This window comes from Mauremys reevesii, linkage group 1 (genome assembly GCF_016161935.1).
Source record: "Mauremys reevesii isolate NIE-2019 linkage group 1, ASM1616193v1, whole genome shotgun sequence".
Taxonomy (NCBI): Eukaryota; Metazoa; Chordata; order Testudines; family Geoemydidae; genus Mauremys; species Mauremys reevesii.
In genome coordinates, this window is record NC_052623.1 from 39,430,008 (window position 1) to 39,453,961 (window position 23,954).

General features: G+C 43.7%; 1 long non-coding RNA gene across 1 annotated transcript; it reads right to left on the minus strand.

Annotated features, from left to right (window-relative positions):
- Nucleotides 1–3,916: 3,916 nt before the first annotated feature.
- Nucleotides 3,917–23,730, minus strand: LOC120392867. Its single transcript, XR_005591817.1, has 3 exons — nucleotides 23,666–23,730; nucleotides 21,485–21,580; nucleotides 3,917–4,097 (listed from the first exon to the last, which is right to left on the minus strand). It is a non-coding gene; the product is annotated as an uncharacterized LOC120392867 (long non-coding RNA).
- Nucleotides 23,731–23,954: the final 224 nt, after the last annotated feature.

Here is a 23,954-nt window from a genome sequence, read left to right on the forward strand (position 1 = left end):
GTATTTGCACATATAAGCACTTCTCATTCTTCCTAGTTGCACTCCATACCAAACCAGCATAAATGATGTATAACAGTTTTGTGAATTGGGTACTTTCAATATCCAATATTTATAACCCAAAGTGTGAAATCTTATTTTGCACAGACAGCACATCTGCTGGGCAGGGATGACAAAATTACACATTTTAGAGTAATTTATTAGGAGAATCCTCAAACATTCATGTTGTTCAGCTGCCATCCAAGGCTTAAGAAGTTGCACAAATGAATTCACATGAAACTTGTATGCCTGGAGAGGTTTCTCAGCATATTCATTGTCACCATATCCATTTTGCAAATGACATTACAGTTTTAACACAGACTGGAGCACATGTGCTTCAGCCTTCATGTACACATGGCTCTATTTATTCTCTGTAATAAATAATTCCACTTCCACACCTTAGTGCTCATTATTTAAGTGTGCCCTTGCCTTCCAATGCTTCTTTGGCATGTCACAAAAATGTCTACAATAACCTTACTTTGCTCTTACACTGCAACCATTTGTCTGAGAAACATGCTTTGGTTTCAGTTACTTTAGCTGCTGAATTTCATTAACAATAGCGTAAGAACTCTCATTAGGTAAATTTTGGACCAGGAAGTCTTGCAGCAGCAGATTTTTCTTTTACAACAGACAGTGAGTCAATTGTGTTTACAAAACAAAGTGCTATTGATCCTGGAGAAACTGGTCTGGAAAAAAATCAGATCACTGAAACCCCAATATTTAGTGAGATTTGAAAAAAAACCTGCCTTAAAAAGATTGTGCACTGTTATAATTAGGCCTCCCATGCACCCTAATTATGAACTCCATTGTCACAAGTGACTGAAAGTTCACAGAAAGTCACAAAAACCTATAACACTAAATGTTGATGGTGAAAGGTGCAAAAAGGAGACAAAAAGACTAAATTAGTCTAAAGAAAAATGGCCTACTGATAGAATTGAAAAACTACAAGCCTAGTTGTGACATAGAGGCCACTCTGTATCTGCATCTCTTGCCAAGCCTGAAATATTCACTGTACCTAACACACTGTTGTCATAATCTGTACCTAAAATTTGTCATTTAAGGTATCATACACAAACTGGTAATATGCTGTGCCCGAAAAATCATTGCATGATATATGTATGGTAACCCACAAAGGATTTTATAAATATGGGCTGCAAATGTGTTTTTAAAATGTATTTGGCAAGCAGTGCCTAAACCAAACCTGTTCCAGACAATGGTGAATGTGTCTCCAACATAAATTAGACAAGGTGTGGCCAATGACAATGAAAAGCACATTTTCATGCAAGGTTATGAAAGCCATCAAGTGCGCACGTTGGGAAAGATGAATACTTAATAATCTCGATGGAGAATGTAGATCCCCCCGCTCCCCGCAGGGAGCCTTTCTGCCTCTTAAAACAAGGTTAATTAGCTTTGGGAAGACAGCATGGTGTTTACACCCCAGTAGGAGAGAGAAACTTTGTCATGGATTATTTTTCAAAGAATACATTTCAAAGGTTTACTAGGCTATAAAGACGGGGTTCGTCTGAACCTCAAATTACAAGCAATTGGACCAACTGATTGTATACAATGTTACCATATTATAAAAGTATTTCAAGTGAGGTCTTTTCTGAAAGCTTTAAAGTCTGTGACCAAATAGAGGGAGAAACAAGTTTTCTCCCAAACAGGAGAGAAGACAGCCATCTGTCGCCAGTGTAAATTAAGCATTATGGAATCAAAACAATGGACATTCCATTTACGTACAAATCAGCAGGGGGATGGGAAGTGAACAGGAAGGGAAGATCAGCAGAAAGCCGTCCTGCCTCTTGTAACTGGGTCAATGAATGTTTGGAGATATAAGCAGAAACATAAATCCATTTTGGTATCCATCAATTGAGGGATTAAAGGGGCCAGAGCTCTTGAAATCATAGAACACTGGATTCTTCAACTAAGAGTGTTGAAGTCTCTGGAAACTGAGCTTCAGTGAGAAACCTACTTAGGCAAAGATTATAATTTGCTAAAATTAAATTTTAATCTTAGAAGCATATTTTAATTTTTGTTCAGTTGTAACCCTTCCTTTCTTTACTCCTTATAGTTGGTATCACTAAAGCTAGTTGTTCTCAGTCAGGGATCTGGGGACCCCTGGGAGGCCGTGAGCAGGTTTAAGGGGGTCCATCAAGCAGGGCCAACGTTAGACTCACTGGAGCTCAGGGCAGAAAGCCAAAGTCCCACTGCATGGGACTGAAGCCCATGGCCCTGAGCCCTGCCCCCTGGACCTATTGCTAGAAGAGGGCCTCATCCTCCCTAATATTAGCCTCCTTTATAATGTTTCAGGTAGGACACTTGAAATCACTGGTTACTTTTGAAATCTTGGCCCCTGGTCTGTGCTTTAAGATGTGTGGTACCAGAAATCAGTGAACCAAAATTGGTGTGTCGGAAATTAGATGGATAGGAAGGAACATTCCCCTGACTTGGTCATGGAGCAGTGGCTACAGTAGTCTGAATGCCTATAATATAGTTTCGTCATGAGAGGTGGGTGGGGATCTATGGCACAGGAAGCCACTGCAGAGTTGAGCTGTGTTGTGTCAGCTGTGTTGATGTCACCTGCTTGGTCCACTAGTCCTGGCCACTACTTATGTAGCAGAAGAGCACATGGTATGCCACAAGACAGGGTTTACCCATTGATATGGTGATGGTCTCTGGACCAGAGATGGATGAATAAAGAGATATATTAGTTATTCAGTAATTATTTAAAAATTACAATGATGTGTGTGACACTGCACCCAATATTCCTCACAGTGATATTATTATAATATCATTATGGCATAATTATGATGCATTTGGTACGAGACGGGTCATCTGAGGTGTCATTGGAAAAGTTATGATTTGCTGAATATGATTGTATGCATGTATCATTGTATTCATGTATCCTTTTTGTATCTGAAGTTATGAATATTGACTAGGGATCTGTATTTCAAATGGGCTTACTGTGGAAAACACCCACAGCCAGCCTTTCAGGTACAACAATGAAGAAGCCAGACAGGGCTGATGACCCATCAACAAAGACAATGGCCTGTGGAATAGCTTAACCTTCCTGTGGGCATTTTGGCCAGCTTGTAAGCAATGGCTGCTATAACATTGCAAGGGCATATGACCAGACCACAAGTCTCTGGACTCCATCTTGGGATGTCAGTATTTTTCCACAAATGGGTCTGGGAACCAAGTTTTGAAACAAAGGATTCTCTCTGTATGCTAAAGCCATATAAATCAGGGAATGACATCATCTGTTCATCACTCCCCACACAGATGACTCCTGGAGACACCTGAGGAACAAAGACTGGGTGATGTGCTGGACCCAGGCTAAAGGGATTTTTAGCCTGTGTATGAAAGACCTGGGGATTCCAAGCTGTAAAGAATCTGCAGCCCACCTGTATCATCAGCCAGGGTGAGAATTTGCTAATTCATATCCTATCTTTCTAGTATCTTAGACTTATTTTTGCGTTTTTGATTATTTACTAGGTAATCTGCTTTGATCTGTTTGCTATCACCTATAATCACTTAAAATCTATTTTTTGTAGTTAATAAACTTGTTTTGCTTTTATCTAAACCAGTGAGTTGGAGTGAAGTGTGTGGGAAATCGTAGCCAAAGGGGCAAAGGCTGTTGCATATTCCTCTCCACATTTTGGGTGTGTGGGGGCAGGACTCTATGAGCTTATGCTGTACAGTTCCCTGTGAAGCACAAGACAGTATAGTTTTGGGTTTGTGCTCCAGAGAGGGTGCATGCCTGCAGAGCTAAAAGTTACCTTGGCTTTAGCCTTTCTACTGTTGGTTCGAGCAGTGGGTAGTTAGAGAGTCTGCATGTAACTGCAGCTGGGTGTGTCCTTACCTGTGTGAATGCTGGTGGAAGTGTAGGACCAGGAGCGGGTCTGCAGTTTGTCACAGCAGCACACTGAGAGAGGGAGCCAGGGCTGGTGGGTCAGAGGGCTCACTGGTATCCCAGTTCCAGGTGGCACACCAGGGGGAACCCATCACAATGTGAAGAATAAATGATTTTGCCAATTTATTTGTAAATTATTCATCAAGCTCTGTAATAAGAAGAAAATAATGAAACAAAAATAATAATAATTTGGGAAATATTACAAGATTCATGGAATCAATTATTCAGAGAATATTATTCAGCCAGTTCTATTCTGGTTAACACTGTTCAGTATAATAGGTAGTTCTCTGTGGTAGAAAGAAAGCAGTAAATATAAAAGGAATTCTCTCACAGCCTCTACAGCTGGGGAAAAAACATAAATCAAAGCTAAAAAATAATACCTTAAGGTTACCTTAGGATTTTCAAAACCTCAGTGCATATTTATTATTTATATTTCTTTTCAAGTTTTCAGATGTTGCATCACAGCTTGTGACATATCATGTCAAGCTGCATCAGTCACATTAGTTATTTCACCCAGCATGCAACACAATTAGTTGTGGCCACAGTCATCTTGCTGAAAATGCAAGTTCACACTAAAAGTAATGAATTTGCCTGAACATGACAGGTAAGCTGGGCAAGTTTGAGGAAATCAAGTTTGATCTTATTTGGAAGAGGTGGAACAACAGCTCTGAAAAGCCTTTAAACACCTCATCTTACATTTTTCCTCAAACCTTGAATGTACTTCTTACACATAGCTTTGAGTCCTCTTTTTCATACTCAAGAAGTTGTAGTTAACTGACAGGTTGGGTAACCATAAGGCCCTGAAGCCTTAAATGACGATAGACTAGTAGTGCTGCCTTTTCCAGGAAATATAAATGGTGCAGAGAATTCTCTCTTACACCTACCGCACAGTTTTACTCTGAAGAGTTACCACACAAGGAGAAAACAACCTTTAGGCTTGTCTAGACAGAAAATTAGTGCACTGCCAGCTGGGGTATAAACCTTCAGCACACTAGCATGCCGCACACTGACTGTGCGGAACCCGGTATCATGCACAACAAGTTTTCTAGAGCACTGAGAAAGTGAACTAGGGAATTTTTAATCAAGATACATAGTCTCTGTAAGGTGGATTATGATCCTAGCTGTACTCATATAAGAGGAGAGGAAGGGGGCATGTTTTTTACATGATAGTAGCACAGGGTCAGGAGTGCAGCTACTGGCTTGGAAAGGGAAGTAAGGTCTTGTCGTCACTACCGGGGATATCGATGCTGCAGAGCCAGCAAAGTAAACACTGAGGGAGCTGTGGATTCTGATCCATCCTGAGCATCAGAAACAAAATTGGTTAGTATTTTCCAGTCAGGACACTGCAGTTGCACAAGTGTAACTATGGGCCTAATGTGGCCTGCTGAAAGAACGGTTACTTACCTTGCAGAGTCCACTCTTGATGCACATGTGCCCTATATATGCCAGATTGGATTCTTTTGGTCAGCAATGCCCATTGAGGCCACACCTGTGCCCTATATGTCCTCACACCCTCCCCATCCAGAGAAGACCCAACTGTCCCTCACTCGCTTCACCAAAACAGAGTCCCAGAAGAGTAGGAGTCCATAATAGTAGATCCACATGGACAAAATATCTTGAAGCATCACAGTTACTGTAAGGTAAGTAACCAGTCCCTCTTCCAGTTTTGGTCCATATGGATCCCCCTCTTGGTGACTAACAAGCAGTTATTTGTTTGCATGGAGGTGGGCAGAGCCAGTTCTGGGGGAAAGGTGAGTAAGGCAGGTCATCATAGGCATCAGGAGTCCCTATTGTGCATCAGCGAGGAGGATGAGAAGGCCTCCTCCAGGAGTGAGGCTACCCTTTTAGACATACTCAGGTGCTCTGCAGTCCCCTCTACTTCAGTAGGGGATGGAGTCAGTATGACTGTCTCCCTTGTCTCTGGTACCAAGATCTCAGTGATCAGTAGCTAGCCAGCACCATCTTCAACTTGTCCAGCCAGGCTGACTGCGGTACTGGGACTACAGCTAAAAATCACTGAATACTCTATATGATCTGATGCTGGCGCCGATAGCGTCAGTACTGATGTGCCAGGCGCTGATGAGCAAGGTACCAAGGTAATGGGTCCCGAGGAGGTTAATGTTGAAAGAAGGGCGGTCCACTGGGTTAGAGGATCCTGCAGGCACACATTTAACATTTGATACCAGGGTACCAGAGAAAACTTTATCAGGCAGTGTCTGCCCTTCAACTTTCTGGAATTCATAGGCACCTGAGAGGGTGACCTACGTGTCGGCTTGACTCTGGAGCGGTGCTCGTACCTGCCCCTTTCAGAAGCCCTTGTCACAGAGATTGAAGTGAACAACTGATGTCTCTTAGGGGTACATCTACTCAGCCTGTGGCAGTGAGTCTCAGAGCCTGGGGTAACAGATCTGGCCTCTCACTACAGCACTAAAACCAAACTGTGTGGATGTTGTGGCTCAGGCTCTATGCCCCACCCCTAAGCTTCAGGGCCTGACCTCCAGCCCAAGCCTGGATGCCTACAAAGCTATTTTTAGCACTGTAGCATGACCCTGAGTCTGTAGACTCAGGCTCAGAGCTCGCTGACACAGGCTTCCATTTGCTGTGTAGCTATACCCTTAGTCAACGTTGGCCTGGAGCTCAAGGTGGAATCATGAATCACCAAGAGGGCTAGGAAGAGGAATGAGCCTTAGCTAGGTCCTGCCTTTCCACGTCTGAAGAGACCTTCATAGAGTGCTCATGAAGGAATAGTTTCAGGCAGGCTTCCTGGGCCTTTGGCTGCTCATTTTCCAAATGAACCCAAATGGAGCAGCACCCAGGGATATGCCCCTCACCTAAAGAGAAAAGGCACCTTGAGTGCCCTTCATTTAGTGGCACAGAAGCTTCACAAGAGGGGCAAGTTTTAAACTCTGGGAATTTTGCTTCTGCCAGGGCAGCTAGAGCTGTATGAGGAAACAGTCTCTAGCTTAGTAATTAGCAAAATGGAGCGTGGGTTTTTTTTTCTCTGTCAGTTTGCAAAATAAAACCAATTAACTAAAATACAACTCTGGAAATTTCCATTACATGTGTCTGACGAAGTGGGTATTCATCCATGAAAGCTTATGCTCCAATACATTTTTTTTGCAGGTGAGCCCTGCTCCAGGCAGTAAGAAGGAACTGAGGAACAATTTGATCCATTCTACTTTTTATACCCTTCGGGGTGTGTGTGTACATCTAGGGTGCAGGCACAGCTCCAACAGATACTACTGGCTAAAAGAATCCTATCTCATGTGCATAAGGGATATGACCACCAAAAATGGAATCCTGATAGATAAATAAAAGTTATCTGAGTGATTATAATGCCAATGTGCACAATAAAAAACAATCAATTTGGAGTTGGGAAGTCCACGGTGGTGGTTGAATTCATGCATGTATGCAGGGCCATTAATTGCATCCTGCTACAAAGGACTGTAACTCTGGAAAATGTGCACGAAATAGTGGATGGCTTTGTGTTGATGGGATTCCCCAACTGCAGTGGGCGATAGATGGCACACATATCCCAATTTTGACCCCAGACTATCTTGTGACGGAGTACAGCAATATAAAGGTATGGTATTACCGGCCTTGTGGATCACTGGGGTCATTTCACTGATTTCAACGCAGGGTGGTTGGGGATGGTGCATGACACTTTGCCCCTCTGTTTTTGCTCACAGAATGGCCCTAAGCATATAATTTAATTTAAAACAGTTTAAGTTCAAGAATATTAAATTTTATTTATTTTTTCAATTTTGTTCAGGTCTCTGGATTTGAAAGTGTTTCATTTTTGCTATTGAGGCTGCATTGTTTAGTTTGATTGGGCAGAAGAAATCACATGATATTATTTCTATTCCATGACTGGATCGATGTGCGAGCATTCATCAAGCAAGTAGTTACACATGCAACTTTAAAATTCAGCCTCTACAATTAATTATGCATGTGACCTTGAAATTCATTTTCCTACAAACACAAAATGTGTGCCAGAAGTTCTCTCCAGGGTGGCTATGCAGAAGCACAGCTGCAGAAAATTCAGTTACAAACGTGAGACTACATTTCATTGACAGATTATACATTATTCACTTGCAGTAATAATTGTTCTTTTTGTTATGTTTTCTTTGACATCCAAACCTAAAGTTTTCCCTGCTGCATATTTAAACTCATTAATTCACATACTATTCTCGTTAACTAGTGATATTTTTTAAATCCACGTCCCCTCTCTACCATCCTTTTCCTGTATCCTATCTGTAAACAGTCATGACTCACTCGGGTATTTTTTTTCCTTCAATGTGACATACTACTTCTTTTAAAAACTATGCCTATGATAGGGTGACCATACAGCAATTGTGAAAAATCTGGACAGGGGGTGGGGGGTAATAGGTGCCTATGTAAGAAAAAGCTCCAAAAATCGGGACTGTTCCTATAAAATCGGGACATCTGGTCACCCTAGCCTATGAGGAAACGTTAGGGGTCAAATCCTGCCCTGCTTGGCACCACAATGGATCTGCAGGGAAGGCCAGGACATAGGAGGGCCTACTTCCTAGCACCCTTCTGAGTTTTGGCTACCAAGAGAAAGACATTCTATTCTCTCCCCCTTAGCACTTCCTCTTTTGCACAAGTGCCACAAAGTGCAGATCTGAGTACTAAATTTTAGTTGTTTTCTGCTCCACTCTCTCCATTAATCTTTTCTTTTTAAATGTGGTGTCCAAAATCGAATGCAGGACTCCAACTAAGGTCTTAGCGGTGTTGAGAGGAGCAGAATAATTCTCTCCTATTTTTTCATGCAATCCTCCTATTAATCAGTACTTATTAATATCAACCCAGCATAGTAATTGTTTTAAAAGTATCTCATAAATTGACTCTCAATTTTTATGCTGCTTTGCTGGCACTGATCTCAAACCGGCAATCCTCCCTTCTGTGTTTGTGAATTAAACTATTCCATCCCACATCACATGAATCATTTGCCATTTCTTTTTACTGCATATCAGATTATGGCTTTTAGCCTATTGCTGCAATCATATTGTATTTTAATCCTACCCTCCAAGTTAGTTGCAATCCTTCCCAGCTTTGTCTCATCAGCCAATATAATAAACACATTCCTGCAGGTCATTCCTGGGAACGTTGACCAGAATGAGGCCTAGAAAGAATCCTCATGAGAACTTCCACTGGCTTTCCACTGAATCATTAGCAATTGCACTTTAAGTTCAATTTTTAATCTATTTAATCAGTGTTGTGGTAGTTTAATGTGACCAATGTTATCCAATCAGAATGACACGTGGAACAGTTTCAGTTGGGTCAATAAAATCCAAGTATCAGAGGGGTAGCCGTGTTAGTCTGGATCTGTAAAAGCAACAAAGAATCCTGTGGCACCTTATAGACTAACAGATGTTCTGCAGCATGAGCTTTCGTGGGTGAATACCCACTTCTTGGGTATTCAGATGTCTTGCATCTGAAGAAGTGGGTATTCACCCACGAAAGCTCATGCTGCAGAACGTCTGTTAGTCTATAATAAAATCCAAGTATGCAATGGTCTTCACACTGCCTTTTTTCTAGTAAGGGACACATAAACCTTACTAGACCACCCAGCTGGCTCCAGACAAAAAGCCGCATGCTTGTAGAGTCAAAGAGACAACACTTTGGGGATGTGGTCTGCAAACAGAAAAGGTAATTCCAAAACAATACTACAAGAGTCCTCAGCCTAAACATATTTCTCAAGCTTGCTGCTGCTAAGTACCTTTTTTCAGATCAGTCTGTTCCAAACCTTCACCCCTTTATTAGAGAACTGCCACCCTCTCCTACAGGGATAGTGGCACCTTTTAAACCACAACTGCCCCAGTGTGTCAGCTGTAATGAATGTGCAGCTGCCTGCAGGCTTCCAGCATTTTCTGTCACCTTGTGGCTAAATGGGCCAATAGAAAATTACTGCCACTGTGTTACAGACCTAATCCTATGGGGTGCTGGGTAGAGTTGGCTGGAAGTTTTTGTCAGGCTGAAAAATGGCTTTTTTTTTCTTACAAAACCAAGATTTTCCATGGGAAAATTTCAGTTTACAGAAAAATTTTGATTTTCTGTTGGGAAAAATCAAAGTGACAGCTCTCTGGCTGTGGTCCTGGAAGGCTCTTGTCAATTTCACTTTCTACTGCGGCTGAACACCCAGAGTCTCTGACTCTCTGGCTCTCAACCTCCCCTGCTCTCTTCCTCTCCAGTCCTGGACTTAGCAGGGGAGGTTGAGGGCCGTGGTGTCTGTCTCTTCAGCAGTCAGGATGGAAGGTCCTAGTCAATTAGGAAGTGACATTGACAAGAGCATTCCAGGAAGGCAGCTGGGAAACTGGAAAAAAAAATCTATTTTTATTCTCCTGGAACAGACTTTTTTCTCAGGATTCCTTCCTGTGAAAAAAATCACAATTTTTGACATTTAGTTTTGGTTCAGGATGGAAACATTCTCAAAAAAAAATTCCATTTTCCAGACAGCTCTAGTATTGAATGTTCCACTCCCATTGGCCCAGCACCCTGAAGCCTTTGGTTCTACATTTGTTAGCTTACTAAGATAAAACAATAATGTTGGTTTGAGATGGTTTGGAACGACTCAACGCAGGCTATAGAGTGTTGGTGATTGCGTGTTTGTTTTAAGTAAAGAGGGTTCCCCTCCAGCACCAAGCTGGAGGCGTATCCTTCTCTTTAGCCTGAGCTGTGGCCCTCTGTCACCCCATTGATCTGAGAGCCAGACAGCCACAAATGCTGTGATGCAAAGAGAGGAAGTTCAAGATCAGAGGCACAGCATCATGGGGAGCTTTGAAACAGTAAGTCATGGCCAAAAAATCTCATTCTGCTTGCTTCATACTGTTTGAGCATACTCAAAATGGTTTATCGAAGAATAACAAAGGGGTAAATTAATAGATTGTATTTTTTAAATATATAAAATTGAAATCGCTTTAGCTATTAAAAGGTGACAAGTTAAGAACATACCATAAGTCCTACATCCGACATACAAAGCCTAAATCTACTCACTTAGGGATAACTGCGAGAAAGCATTAGATAATGACAATATCTTTTAAATCTCATAAGCCAAATGACCTGTTAGCATTTCTCACACACCACTGAACTCAGTTTACATCATTTGCACATTAAAAGCTAAGCACTGAGCTTTGGAAGCCAAAGTTTCCTGTATAATTCAGCTCTCTCCCTCAGAGAAATCAAGAACACATTAAAAAAAAAATCAGAGCAGTCTTTGGAAACTGGCAATAAATATTAGGAAGAAGTGCATTAAAAAGAAAGCATTTAAGAAACAGAGTGTCGGGTGGTGTACTTTGGAAGAGGAATATTCTCTGCTTTTAAAATTCTAGACCTTACTGAAGGACATTAGTGTCACTGTGGCTCAGTGGATAACACTGCTGCCTCTGGGACAATGGATTGTTGGCTTATATCCATCAAGTGCATTACTAAGGAGACCCCACACAGCTAAAGGTCATCCTTTAGATCAGAAATTAAATTGAGGTAGCCCTATATATTTCCTCATCTTCCAATCTGTTACCCTTCCCTTGCTTTCAGATGCAGTTGTAACCCCTCTGGGGTCTGGAGAGCATGGCCCCTTTAAATCTTTTTCCCAAGGGGGAGGGGGAGAGTAAGAAAAAAGGAAGGAAACGCCAGGGGGCAGGGCTGGAGCTCCAGGGAGGGAGAGAGGCAGTCTGCAGGCCCAGGGAGAAGGAAGCAGGGAGAACCTGCCTGAGGCCTGAGCAGGACAGGCCAGATCCGGGACAGCCCAGGACAGGAGCCAGGAGGAGCCCTGTGCCAGGGAGGAATTATCCGAGAAGGACAGGCCAGAGCTGGACCTAGTATCACACCTGCCTGGAGCTGCATGGGGCTGTGAGTACTGGGGCTTGTGACTCTGCACTGGGAACAAGGAGGGAGGCTGCTAGCTAGTTAAGTGGGGAGGTGGTTGCTCTGTGTGGTTTTGCAGAGAGCGGCAGAAGAGGGCACCGGAGGGGTTTGCTGGGGAGAGTTCACTGGCGCTGTAGACAACCAGGAGCACCCAAGACTCACCAGCAGACTGGAACTTTGCTCAGGACTCCTGAACTCTGTGTGCAGACACATTTCTCAGTGTCTGCCCTTCCAGTCTGTGCTACCACTGAGCCTATGGGGCCTTGGTTTGGATGCAGCCCTGTTTTACTGCTCCTCTTATATTTCCTCTTGTTGTAATTCTCCTCTCATCCCTCTGTAAATAAATACTTCCCTTTGTTGTATCCATTGTACTTTTCCTGTGGGTGGGTGTGTTCACTCTGGGGGGATTGGAACAGATGCCCCTGAGGTGGAAGGGATTTCTCCTGCTGCCTTAATGCACACGCTGTCTTTTGGCCAGAGCTGCCTGCAGAGCAGACTCCATCTTGGCCACGAGGGCGCTAAAGTTACACAGTATTGCCCTTTGTTGCTTCCTGCACATTAACATAAGAACGGCCGTACCGGGTCAGACCAAAGGTCCATCTAGCCCAGTATCTGTCTACCGACAGTGGCCAATGCCAGGTGCCCCAGAGGGAGTGAACCTAACAGGCAATGATCAAGTGATCTCTCTCCTGCCATCCATATCCATCCTCTGACGAACAGAGGCTAGGGACACCATTCTTACCCATCCTAGCTAATAGCCATTTATGGACTTAGCCACCATGAATTTATCCAGTCCCCTTTTAAACATTGTTATAGGCCTAGCCTTCACAACCTCCTCAGGTAAGGAGTTCCACAAGTTGACTGTGCGCTGCGTGAAGAAGAACTTCCTTTTATTTGTTTTAAACCTGCTGCCTATTAATTTCATTTGGTGACCCCTAGTTCTTGTATTATGGGAATAAGTAAATAACTTTTCCTTATCCACTTTCTTAACATCACTCATGATTTTATATACCTCTATCATATCCCCCCTTAGTCTTCGCTTTTCCAAGCTGAAGAGTCCTAGCTTCTTTAATCTTTCCTCGTATGGGACCCTCTCTAAACCCCTAATTATTTTAGTTGCCCTTTTCTGAACCTTTTCTAGTGCTAGAATATCTTTTTTGAGGTGAGGAGACCACATCTGTACACAGTATTCGAGATGTGGGCGTACCATGGATTTATATAAGGACAATAATATATTCTCAGTCTTATTCTCTATCCCCTTTTTAATGATTCCTAACATCCTGTTTGCTTTTTTGACCGCCTCTGCACACTGCGTGGACATCTTCAGAGAACTATCCACGATGACTCCAAGATCTTTTTCCTGACTCGTTGTAGCTAAATTAGCCCCCATCATATTGTATGTATAGTTGGGGTTATTTTTTCCAATGTGCATTACTTTACATTTATCCACATTATATTTCATTTGCCATTTTGTTGCCCAATCACTTAGTTTTGTGAGATCTTTTTGAAGTTCTTCACAATCTGCTTTGGTCTTAACTATCTTGAGTAGTTTAGTATCATCTGCAAACTTTGCCACCTCACTGTTTACCCCTTTCTCCAGATCATTTATGAATAAATTGAATAGGATTGGTCCGAGGACTGACCCTTGGGGAACACCACTAGTTACCCCTCTCCATTCTGAGAATTTACCATTAATTCCTACCCTTTGTTCCCTGTCCTTTAACCAGTTCTCAATCCATGAAAGGACCTTCCCTTTTATCCCATGACAGCTTAATTTATGTAAGAGCCTTTGGTGAGGGACCTTGTCAAAGGCTTTCTGGAAATCTAAGTACACTAGGTCCACCAGATCCCCCTTGTCCACATGTTTGTTGACCCCTTCAAAGAACTCTAATAGATTAGTAACACACAATTTCCCTTTACAGAAACCATGTTGACTATTGCTCAACAGTTTATGTTTTTCTATGTGTCTGACAATTTTATTCTTTACTATTGTTTCAACTAATTTGCCCGGTACCGACATTAGACTTACTGGTCTGTAATTGCCGGGATCACCTCTAGAGCCCTTTTTAATATTGGCATTACATTAGCTAACTTCCAGTCACTGGGTACCGATGCCGATTTAAAGGACAGGTTACAAACCTTAGTTAATAGTTCCGCAACTTCACATTTGAGTTCTTTCAGAACCCTTGGGTGAATGCCATCTGGTCCCGGTGACTTGTTAATGTTGAGTTTATCAATTAATTCCAAAATCTCCTCTAGTGACACTTCAATCTGTGACATTTCCTCAGATTTGTCACCTACAAAAGCCAGCTCAGGTTTGGGAATCTCCCTAACATCCTCATCCGTGAAGACTGAAGCAAAGAATCCATTTAGTTTCTCCGCAATGACTTTATCGTCTTTAAGCGCTCCTTTTGTATTTCGATCGTCAAGGGGCCCCACTGGTTGTTTAGCAGGCTTCCTGCTTCTGATGTACTTAAAAAACATTTTGTTATTACCTTTGGCGTTTTTGGCTAGCCGTTCTTCAAACTCCTCTTTGGCTTTTCTTATTACACACTTGCACTTAAGTTGGCAGTGTTTGTGCTCCTTTCTATTTGCCTTACTAGGATTTGACTTCCACTTTTTAAAGGAAGTCTTTTTATCTCTCACTGCTTCTTTTACATGGTTGTTAAGACACGGTGGCTCTTTTTTAGTTCTTTTACTGTTTTTCTTAATTTGGGGTATACATTGAAGTTGGTCCTCTATTATGGTGTCTTTAAAAAGGGCCCCTGCAACATGCAGGGATTTCACTTTAGTCACTGTACCTTTTAACTTTTGTCTAACTAACCCCTTCATTTTTGTATAGTTCCCCCTTTTGAAATTAAATGCCAGAGTGTTGGGCTGTTGAGGTGTTCTTCCCACCACAGGGATGTTGAATGCTATTGTATTATGGTCACTATTTCCAAGCGGTCCTGCTATAGTTACCTCTTGGACCATTCTGGACTAAAATTAAAGATTTTTCTGATAATAAATCATATGTCCTGTGTTTTAGTTTTGAAAGTTGTAATTAACCCCTTTCATTATTCTAATATTTCTTTTCAATTATTCCTAATTATGTCTTTTAATTTTGTTTTTCTTGACATTTGCTCTACAAAAACTTCAGCATTTTCTGTTCGTTGGTGGACAAGATCTCCAAGATCTCCAGCCTGGACCCTTGAAGTCCCTAGTTTCTGTTTCCCAGAAGCTGGGAGTGGATGACAGGGGATGGATCACTTGATGATTACCTGTTCTGTTCATCCTCTCTGAAGCACCTCAGTGCTGTTTTTTGGCCACCTGGTTTTGGCCACTGTTGGAAGACAGGATACTGGGCTAGATGGACCTTTGGTATAACCCAGGATAACTATTCTTATGACATTCCTTATTTTAATCAGTGAATCTGTCTCAATTGCAGTGCTTGTGTGTGTGTGTGTGTGTGCGTGTTATATGCACATGTCTAACATTACACAATTTGCTTTTTTAACTTCACAATCTTTATTATGTAAATTGGATCTTTCTGTACTGATATTCCAGACACATGTCAGTCTCTATGGCCTGGTCCACACTAGGACTTTAATTCGAATTTAGCAGCGTTAATTCGAATTAACCGTGCACCCGTCCACACCAGGAAGCCATTTAATTCGACATAGAGGGCTCTTTAGTTCGAATTCTTACGAGGGGAGTAGCGCTAAATTCAACATGGCCATGTCGAATTAGGCTAGGTGTGGACGGAAATCGACCTTAGTAGTTCCGGGAGCTATCCCACACTGCACCACTCTGTTGACGCTCTGGACAGCAGTCCGAGCTTGGATGTTCTGATCAGCCACACAGGAAAAGCCCCGGGAAAATTTGAATTCCTTTTCCTGTCTGGCCAGTTTGAATCTCATTTCCTGGTTGGACATCGGGGCGAGCTCAGCAGCACCGGCAACGATGCAGAGCTCTCCAGCAGAGGAGTCCAGGCAATCTCTGAATAGAAAGAGGGCCCCAGCATAGACTGACCGGGAAGTCTTGGATCTGCTCGGTGTGTGGGGCGAGGAGTCTGTGCTTTAGGAGCTGCGCTCCAAAAACCGGAATGCAAAGACCTACGAGAAGGTCTCCAAAGCCATGACAGACAGAGGATCCAGCCGCGATGCAACGCAGTGCCGCCTGAAAATCAAGGACCTGAGACAAGGCTACCAGAAGACCAAAGCAGCAAATGGATGCTCCGGAGCCTGCCACCACTGCCCCACCAGTGAACGTGGACTCTGACGATGGGATAGTGTCGATGGCCAGTTCCTCGGCGATGTTTGAGGATGGGGAAGATGAGGAAGGGTTTGTGGAGGACAAGGCAGGCGACAGCGCTTACAACGCTGGTTTCCCCGACAGCCAGGATCTCTTCATCACTCTCACAGAGAGCCCCTACCAACCCTCCCCGGCCGTTAACCCGGACCCTGAATCAGGGGAAGGATCAGTCGGTAAGTGCTTTAAACATGTAAACTTTTATTATTAATGGAACAGGAATCTGAACTATGTGAAAAGGAGGCATATATATATGGGCATAGAACAGAAATCCTCCTGGGAGATCTCCACGAAGCTCTCCTGGAGGTAATCGAAAAGCCTCCGCAGGAGGTTCCTGGGGAGAGCTGCCTTATTGGGTGCTCCGTGGTAGCACACCTTTCCACGCCAGGCTTTCATGAGGTACTCAGGGAGCATTGCCTCCCCGAGCACGGCTGCATAGGCCCCTGGTTTGTGCCAGCTTTCACGCAGCATGCGCTCTCTATCTCCTTCAGTGACCATCCTCAGGGTGATCTCGCTCGGAGACTCCTGCATCTAATTAGGGGAATTACTGTAATGTTACGCCTGGTCCAAAGTATTTTTAAAAAATCTCCTGACAGACGGCGTAGCAGAGACTCAGCACGCTGCTGCGTGACAAGCGTAACGGAAAGCCAAAGAATCAAATGGATACTCATGGAGGGAGGGGGGACTGAGGACGCAAGCTATCCCACAGTTCCTGCAGTCTCCAAAAAGCATTTGCATTCTTGGCTGATCTCCCAATACCTGTACGGTCAAACACATTGTCCGCGGTGGTTCAGGGCATAGCTCGTCAATGTACCCCCCTCCCCCACCCCCAGAAGGAAATGGAAAAAAAATCGTCTCTTGACTCTTAAATGTCACCCTATGTGTACTGAATGCTGCTGGTAGACGCGATGCTGCAGCACTGTACTGTAGCATCCTCTCCCCCCACCCCCGCCTCATGGGTGGCTGATGGTGCAATAAGACTGATATCCGTCATCATCATCATCAGCCTTGCTGTAGATGGTGTAGTGCAATATGACTGGTACCCGTCCTCGTCATCAGCCCATAAGTAGACGGCCTGCTAACCGTCTTCATCATAGCAACAGGGGGCTGAGCTACATCAACCCCCGCCCTTCATGTGTAAAGAAAAGATTCTGTACTGCCTGGACTGTCATAGCAGCAGGATGCTGTTTTCCTCTCCCCCACACTGCTTAATGTCCTGTCTGGACAATCATAGCAGCTGGAGGCTGCCTTCCCCTCATTTCATTTCAGTAACAAGTCACTGTTTCTTATTCCTGCATTCTTTATTACTTCAGCACACAAATCAGGGGACACTGCAACGGTAGCCCGTTGCTTTCCCGGAGGAAGGAATGAGTGACTACATGTACCCAGAACTACCCGCGACAATGAAATTTGCACCATCAGGCACTGGGATCTCAACCCGGAATTCCAAGGGTCGGGGGACACTGCGATGGGGTGGAACAGGGGCAGAGTTTATGTTTTCCGGATTGCCTGCAGCAGGAGTGCGCACGAGATAGGTGCTGTGCATGCTCTTGTTCACAGACACAGACTAGACTGTGTTCATTGTTCGCAAAAATGTATCTTTGCAAGGAATTCACTCGCTTTTTCCCATCACACAGCTTCGACTGTCTCCAGACCTGCCACAGCATCCCCCTCACAGAGGCTGGCAAAGATTAGGCGGCGAAAGAAAAAGACACGGGATGAGATGTTCGCTGAACTTATGGGCTGCTCCCGAGCCGAGGCGGACCAGCAGAGCCAGTGGAGGGAGACCCTCTCTCTGTACCAGCGCTCACACAGTGAACGGGAGGAGAGGTGGTGTGAGGAAGACAAGCAGGCGACTCAAACTCTGCTTGGACTAATGAGGGAGCAAACGGACATGCTCCAGCACCTTGTGCATGTTCTGCAGGACCGCAGGCAGGAGGACAGAGCCCCCCTGCAGTGTATCTGCAACTGCCCTCCCCCGCCACAAAGTCCCATACCCCCCTCACCCAAAATAACCAGAAGGAGGGGCGCCGGGGGGCGTTAAAACTGTCACTGCACCCCAGCAGAGTGCTCAAGTACCCAAAAGCTCTCATACCCTAAATTTTGAGAAGTCCTTCCCTTCCAGACTCACCCAAGCCCCAATTCCAGTTTCATCCCCTAACTGTCTAGTTAATTATTAAAAATACTTTGCTGTTAATTACTGTTTCCGTCATGCTTTTTTAACAGAAGACTGTGTTTGAAGGGTGGGGGGTGGGGAAGGGGGTTGGTAATTGCATAGGACGGTCACCTTTACCAGGGTACAGACACGGGGGCAGGATCAGGAGCAGATTACACACACAGTGCAGTCAGTAGGCACCCTGGTCAGTATGGGAGGTGGTTTCCAGGTTCTGTGTGGGTGGGGGGGGACGTGACTTTGTAGCGGGGGAGGGCGGTTACAGATCTTATGCAGTGGTCCTTGTCCTGGACCGCAGAGTCACGCAGCAGAGGAATCTGTATCCGTCCTCCTCCGCCACAAGGTCACATAGCCCCTGCACACAGAATCCCAAAAAGGAGGGATGGCAGGCTCCGTTGAAACAACCAGTCTGGCACTGCGGACCGCTCTAGGAGCAGGAGCCTGTCATTCCTCGAGTTCAGAGGCGGTCTTTACATCACCGCACACCCTACCCAGCACAGTCTGCATCCCAGTTTCAACCCTTTAACGCAAAGTCATTAATAAAGAAACCTTTGTTAAGTAACAATGGAACATGTATTTTATTTTTACACGTGTGTTGGAAGTGGGGGAAACGGGGTGAACGGGGTATGTAACTGCAGAGGATAGTCAACAGTAACCGGGTAAAGAAACAGGGGCAGGTTCAGCTTCTCTGTAAAGAAACTGAACAGTCACAGGTCACGCTGCTCGCTGGTACTTGAAGAGTTCCTTGTCGCTGTCCAAGGCGCCTGTATAGGGCTTCATGAGCCAGGGCATTAGCGGGTAGGCTGGGTCCCCGAGGATCACTATAGGCATCTGCACATCCCCAACAGTTATTTTGTGGTCCGGGAAGAAACTACCTTCCTGCAGGTGTCTAAACAGACCACAGTTCCTGAAAACATGCGTGTCATGAACCTTGCCTGGCCACCCGACGTTGATGTTGGTAAAACGTCCCCTACGCTCCACCAGTGCTTGCAGCACCATTGAAAAGTAGCCCGATTTCTCAGCAGCTGACTGTGGAAGAGGTGGACGATAAGGTGCGAGGAGGTGAAAACGGCCATAACTGCAGCGGGCTACATGCTCGCAGTGCTGTGGCGTCCGCGCTGTCACTGACCAGAAAAGTGCACAAACAGATTGCCCGCAGGCGCTTTCGGGGAGGGAAGGAGGGCGTGATTGACGGTTCAATGATGACAGTTACCCAAAACCACCCTTGACACATTTTTTCCCCCAGCAGGCATTGGGGGCTCTACCCAGCATTCCAATGGGCAGCGGGGAGTGCGGGAACTGTGGGATAGCTTCCCACAGTGCACCGCTTCCAAAGTCGACGCTGGCCCCGTTAGTGTGGAATCACAAAGTCGAATTAGTGTCCTTAGTGTGGATACACAAATTCGACTTCGTAAGGTCGATTCCACAAATTCGAATTAAGTTGAATCGAACTACTCTTGTAGCGTAGACATACCCTGTAATACCAAGTAAATCATAATCCCCATGTCCCCCCAACAGCACTGAGATCATCTTAGGTGCTTGAGCTAAAATTCCCCTAATGTAAATGTAAGATTGGCTAATGGCTGGGGATTGGGTGTTCTCACTGTACTCAACTCTGGAATTCACTGTCTCTTACTCAGCTTAACCCAAAGAGCCAGATTCGTTCCAACGTACAGACCGAGAGAAGGTCATCTGAGGCTCCATTATTCAGAAGCTGCATGGGATGATTTGGCCCCCAGTGGAGCCAAGGACAGTAGAAACCTGCATGGAACTTGGAGGGAGGAGCAGCCGTTACAAGAGCAAAGAGTTTGGAGGGGGGTCCAGGAGCTTAGTCTCTGTGCACATGGCTAGAATGACAGCTGCATTTGCAGCATCTCTGTAAATGGTTCTCTTAATAAAGAGCCGGTTTCCTTTTACAAGCATGGAGTCCTCTAATTACCCAGCGTGCAATATATCAAACAAGGGCAGTCTTGAAACTGACAATTCAACACTTCCCACATTCATGGTGGTGACTCCCCTGTCCAGGGCCCAGGCCTCAGAAGGTGACTGTAGACATTTTCCTAGACAATACATGCATAACTAGTCATTCTGGGGGTTCTACTTTACTTTGGGGTGAGAGAATGCAGGCATGTGCAGATGGAAGGTGCAGAGAACGGATGGGGGAACAGTTTCATACATTATCAGTAATCTATACGAAATGGAAACAGCATGCTGAGAAGCTCCTGTTAACATTCAACCCAACAGATCTTATGCTGAAGGTACAGAAGGGGTTGCATATTGTATAAAATAAAGCGCCAACTGTCTTTCTGTCAAGCGTTTTGTGAACCTAAAAAGGGTATCTGACCCAAAGCCTACTGAAGGGAACAGGAGTCTTATCTCCTTTGGAAAAATCGAGCCTTAAATAAGTCTGAAATGAAGTGTGAAAAATCACAGAAGAAAGCCTTCACGTGACCAATAATTAGTTTTAATGCTTCAAGGGGGAAAAGTTTCACTTGCATGTAGCCTTCTAGTATAGGGAATATGAAATTATCCACAAATTTATCCATTTCAGATGGATCTGCAAACACACACACACATTCTCTTTCCCATAAAGCTCTGTGGAGACCTACCTTTTAAAGCCAGGGAGTGGTTACATAACTACTGTGATTCCTAGGGGGAATATTTCCTATATAAATGAAAAACAACCTATATGTTTCTACTTCAAGATATATTGCCTGATTCTAGACAAGACTAGGAGAGAAGGCCTCAGATTATAGCTTTAGGAAATTTTAAGGAAGATTCCATTCTTTAATTCCTTCTTTGAAATTTTAACTTGCTGAAATTTTACTGAAGATTTTTTGCAATTTAGTAACCCAAACACAATTTAGTACACAAACCTTTTACTTAAAAAGGTTGCATGCCAGCCAATAAACTCAGTGATGATGAAGCAAAACAAAAAAAAGTAACTATATAATATTTAGCATTTAAATATGGCTAAATATAAATATATACATCTAGGAACAAAGAATGTAGGCCATATATGCATGATGAGGACCTCTCTCCTAAGAAGTGTTTCTGAAAAAATATTTGGGGGTTGTGGTTGACAGTAAACTGAACATGAGCTCCCAGTGTGATGCTGTGGCCAAAAGGACAAATGCAATCCTTGGATGCATGAATCTCAAGTAGGAATAAAGAGGTTATTTTACCTCTGTACATGGCACTGGTACAACCACTGCTGGAATACTGTGTCCACTTCTGGTCTCCACAATTCACGAAAGATGTGGACAGGGTGCAGAGAAGAGCTGCAAGAATAATTAAAGGATTAGAAAACACACACCTTAAAGTGACAGACTCATTATTTAGCTTAACAAAGAGAAGGCTAAGGGGTGACTTGATCACAGTCTATACATACATGGGGAACAAATATTTAATAATGGGCTCTTCAGTGTAGTAGAGCAAGGTACAACACAATCCAATGGCTGGAAGTGGAAGGTAGACAAATTCAGACTGGAAATAAGGTGTAAATTTTTAACAGTGAGAATAATTAAACATTGGACCAATTTACCAAGGGTCATGATGGATTCTTTGTCATTGACATTTTTTGACTCAAGATAGGATTTTTTTTAAATAGATACGATTTAAGAATTGTTTTGGGGAAGTTCTATGGCCTGTCTTATACAGGAGGTCAAAGCAGATGAGCACAATGGTCTCTTCTTTCCTTGGAATCTATGAATTATAATGAAAGAGTCCTGAAGAGTCCTTCTGAGACTTATCCAGAAATTTCACACAGACAAGAACATTTCAAATGTAACTTTTCTAGTTTTAACATCTCTTAAAACTGAAAGAAACAAACTGGATAGAAGAGGTCCAGAAAATCTTAGGGAACTTCTAAACAATGCTCCAGCATGGACCTTCATTGGAATCCCAATAACCACAAGAAATACTAGATGGAGGTCCAGCATTCACCTCCTATACTCTGTATCAAGTTCTCTTAAACTATGAGGCCAGGCCCCACTGCTGGGGCCTACATATAATCTGAAACTCCACTCTGTTCTTTTTTCACAGTTTTGAAAATAAAAAAGTGAAAATCTCTGCCTGGGACTCTTTTTCACTTTGGGTATGACTCACAGCTCTGGCAGACTCTCATGCAGCTGCAGATATAAGCAGAGTTTCTCTTTTATTACCTCCTCCCAGCTACTACCCAGGACCACTGTGATGCTGGAACTGGAGCCACGGAGATTGTCTCTCCTGCTCCATGCTCAAAGCTCCATCTTTTGGAATCCAGACAAGGAGGAGACACCAGGAAAGGAGAATGGAGGGAGAAGCATCACCTGGCTGCCTCAGGGCCTTGTTAGGTGTGAGGTGAAGGAGAAAGAATGGAAGCAGAGGGGCTCACGGGTGACAGGGATCCTGGTCCACTGGCTAGAGCACTGAATGGGGAGTCAGGAAACCTAGGTTCCATTTCTGGATTGGCTACTTACCTGCTGCATGGCCTTGTGCCAATCACTTCACTTCTCTATTTTCTTTCTCACCCTTTGTCTGTCTTTTCTATTTAGGCCATGTCTACACTACCACTTTTGTCAGCATATCTTATGTCACTCAGAAGTGTGAAAAAACACCCCCTTGAGCGACATAAGTTACACTTACAGAAGTGTTGGTATGGACAGTGCTATGTCAGCAGGAGAGCTTCTCCTGCCAACATAGCTACAGCTGCATGTGGAAGTGGTTTTATTATGCCGACGGGAGAGCTCTCTCCTCTCAGCACAGAGCAGCTACATGAGCAATCTTACAGTGGCACAGCTGTGCCACTGTAAGCTCTCTAGTGTAGACATGGTATTAAACTATAAGAGACAGCCCCTGTCCCAAGAGCTGTGAATTCCTAGCACAATGAAGCCCCTATATAAATTGGGTCCTCTAGATGATGAAGTAATATAAACAAAAGATGGGAAGACAGTCACATAGATTATTTAAAATTTTGTATGAACATTCACAAAGCTATTTTTGCAGCATGCACTCAGATCTTATTATCATTTGACATGCACACAGCTTTACATTTAAATTCACAGATCAGCATCAGCCTTCAATATTTTCAGTCACTTCACCTTTCCTCTAGTCTTGGCATCACTACTTGCATCAGTGGAGCAGAAGATTATTATCCTTGCTGCAGTGAGGTTTATTTAGGTGCAGCACTGACAAAATCAAGTCAAATCTACAGTAACAACTGGAATGTTCACATTTTATGCCATCATTTTCCTTCCTCTGTCATTTAGTTTGCTTACTTGTTCTTGCAACTGTTCAGTATTTTTATAGGATCCAAGTATTTGACAATAATCATATTTTTAATTGATTAATACTTGGGGTAGTATTTTTTACAAAGTCATGCTTACTCTTTGTCACAGCCAGCTCTCTGCAGTGTCCCAAACTCTGGCACCACAATGTAGAAGAGCTCAGCTAGGGAAAAAAATCATAAAAAGAAATGTAGTGTCCTGATTTACAAAATCTCTAATGCATGTGCTTGTAAACATAACCCATAAGAGTTGTTTTCATAAATCAAATCATTATTAGCTTGTTTCCTGTAGAGAAGGTGAACCTCCTCCATTCATATCTGATGAATTAAGTGTTTCATTAATTATAATACAGTAGCAATTAGCCCAGTCAAGGATCTTACAGCACATT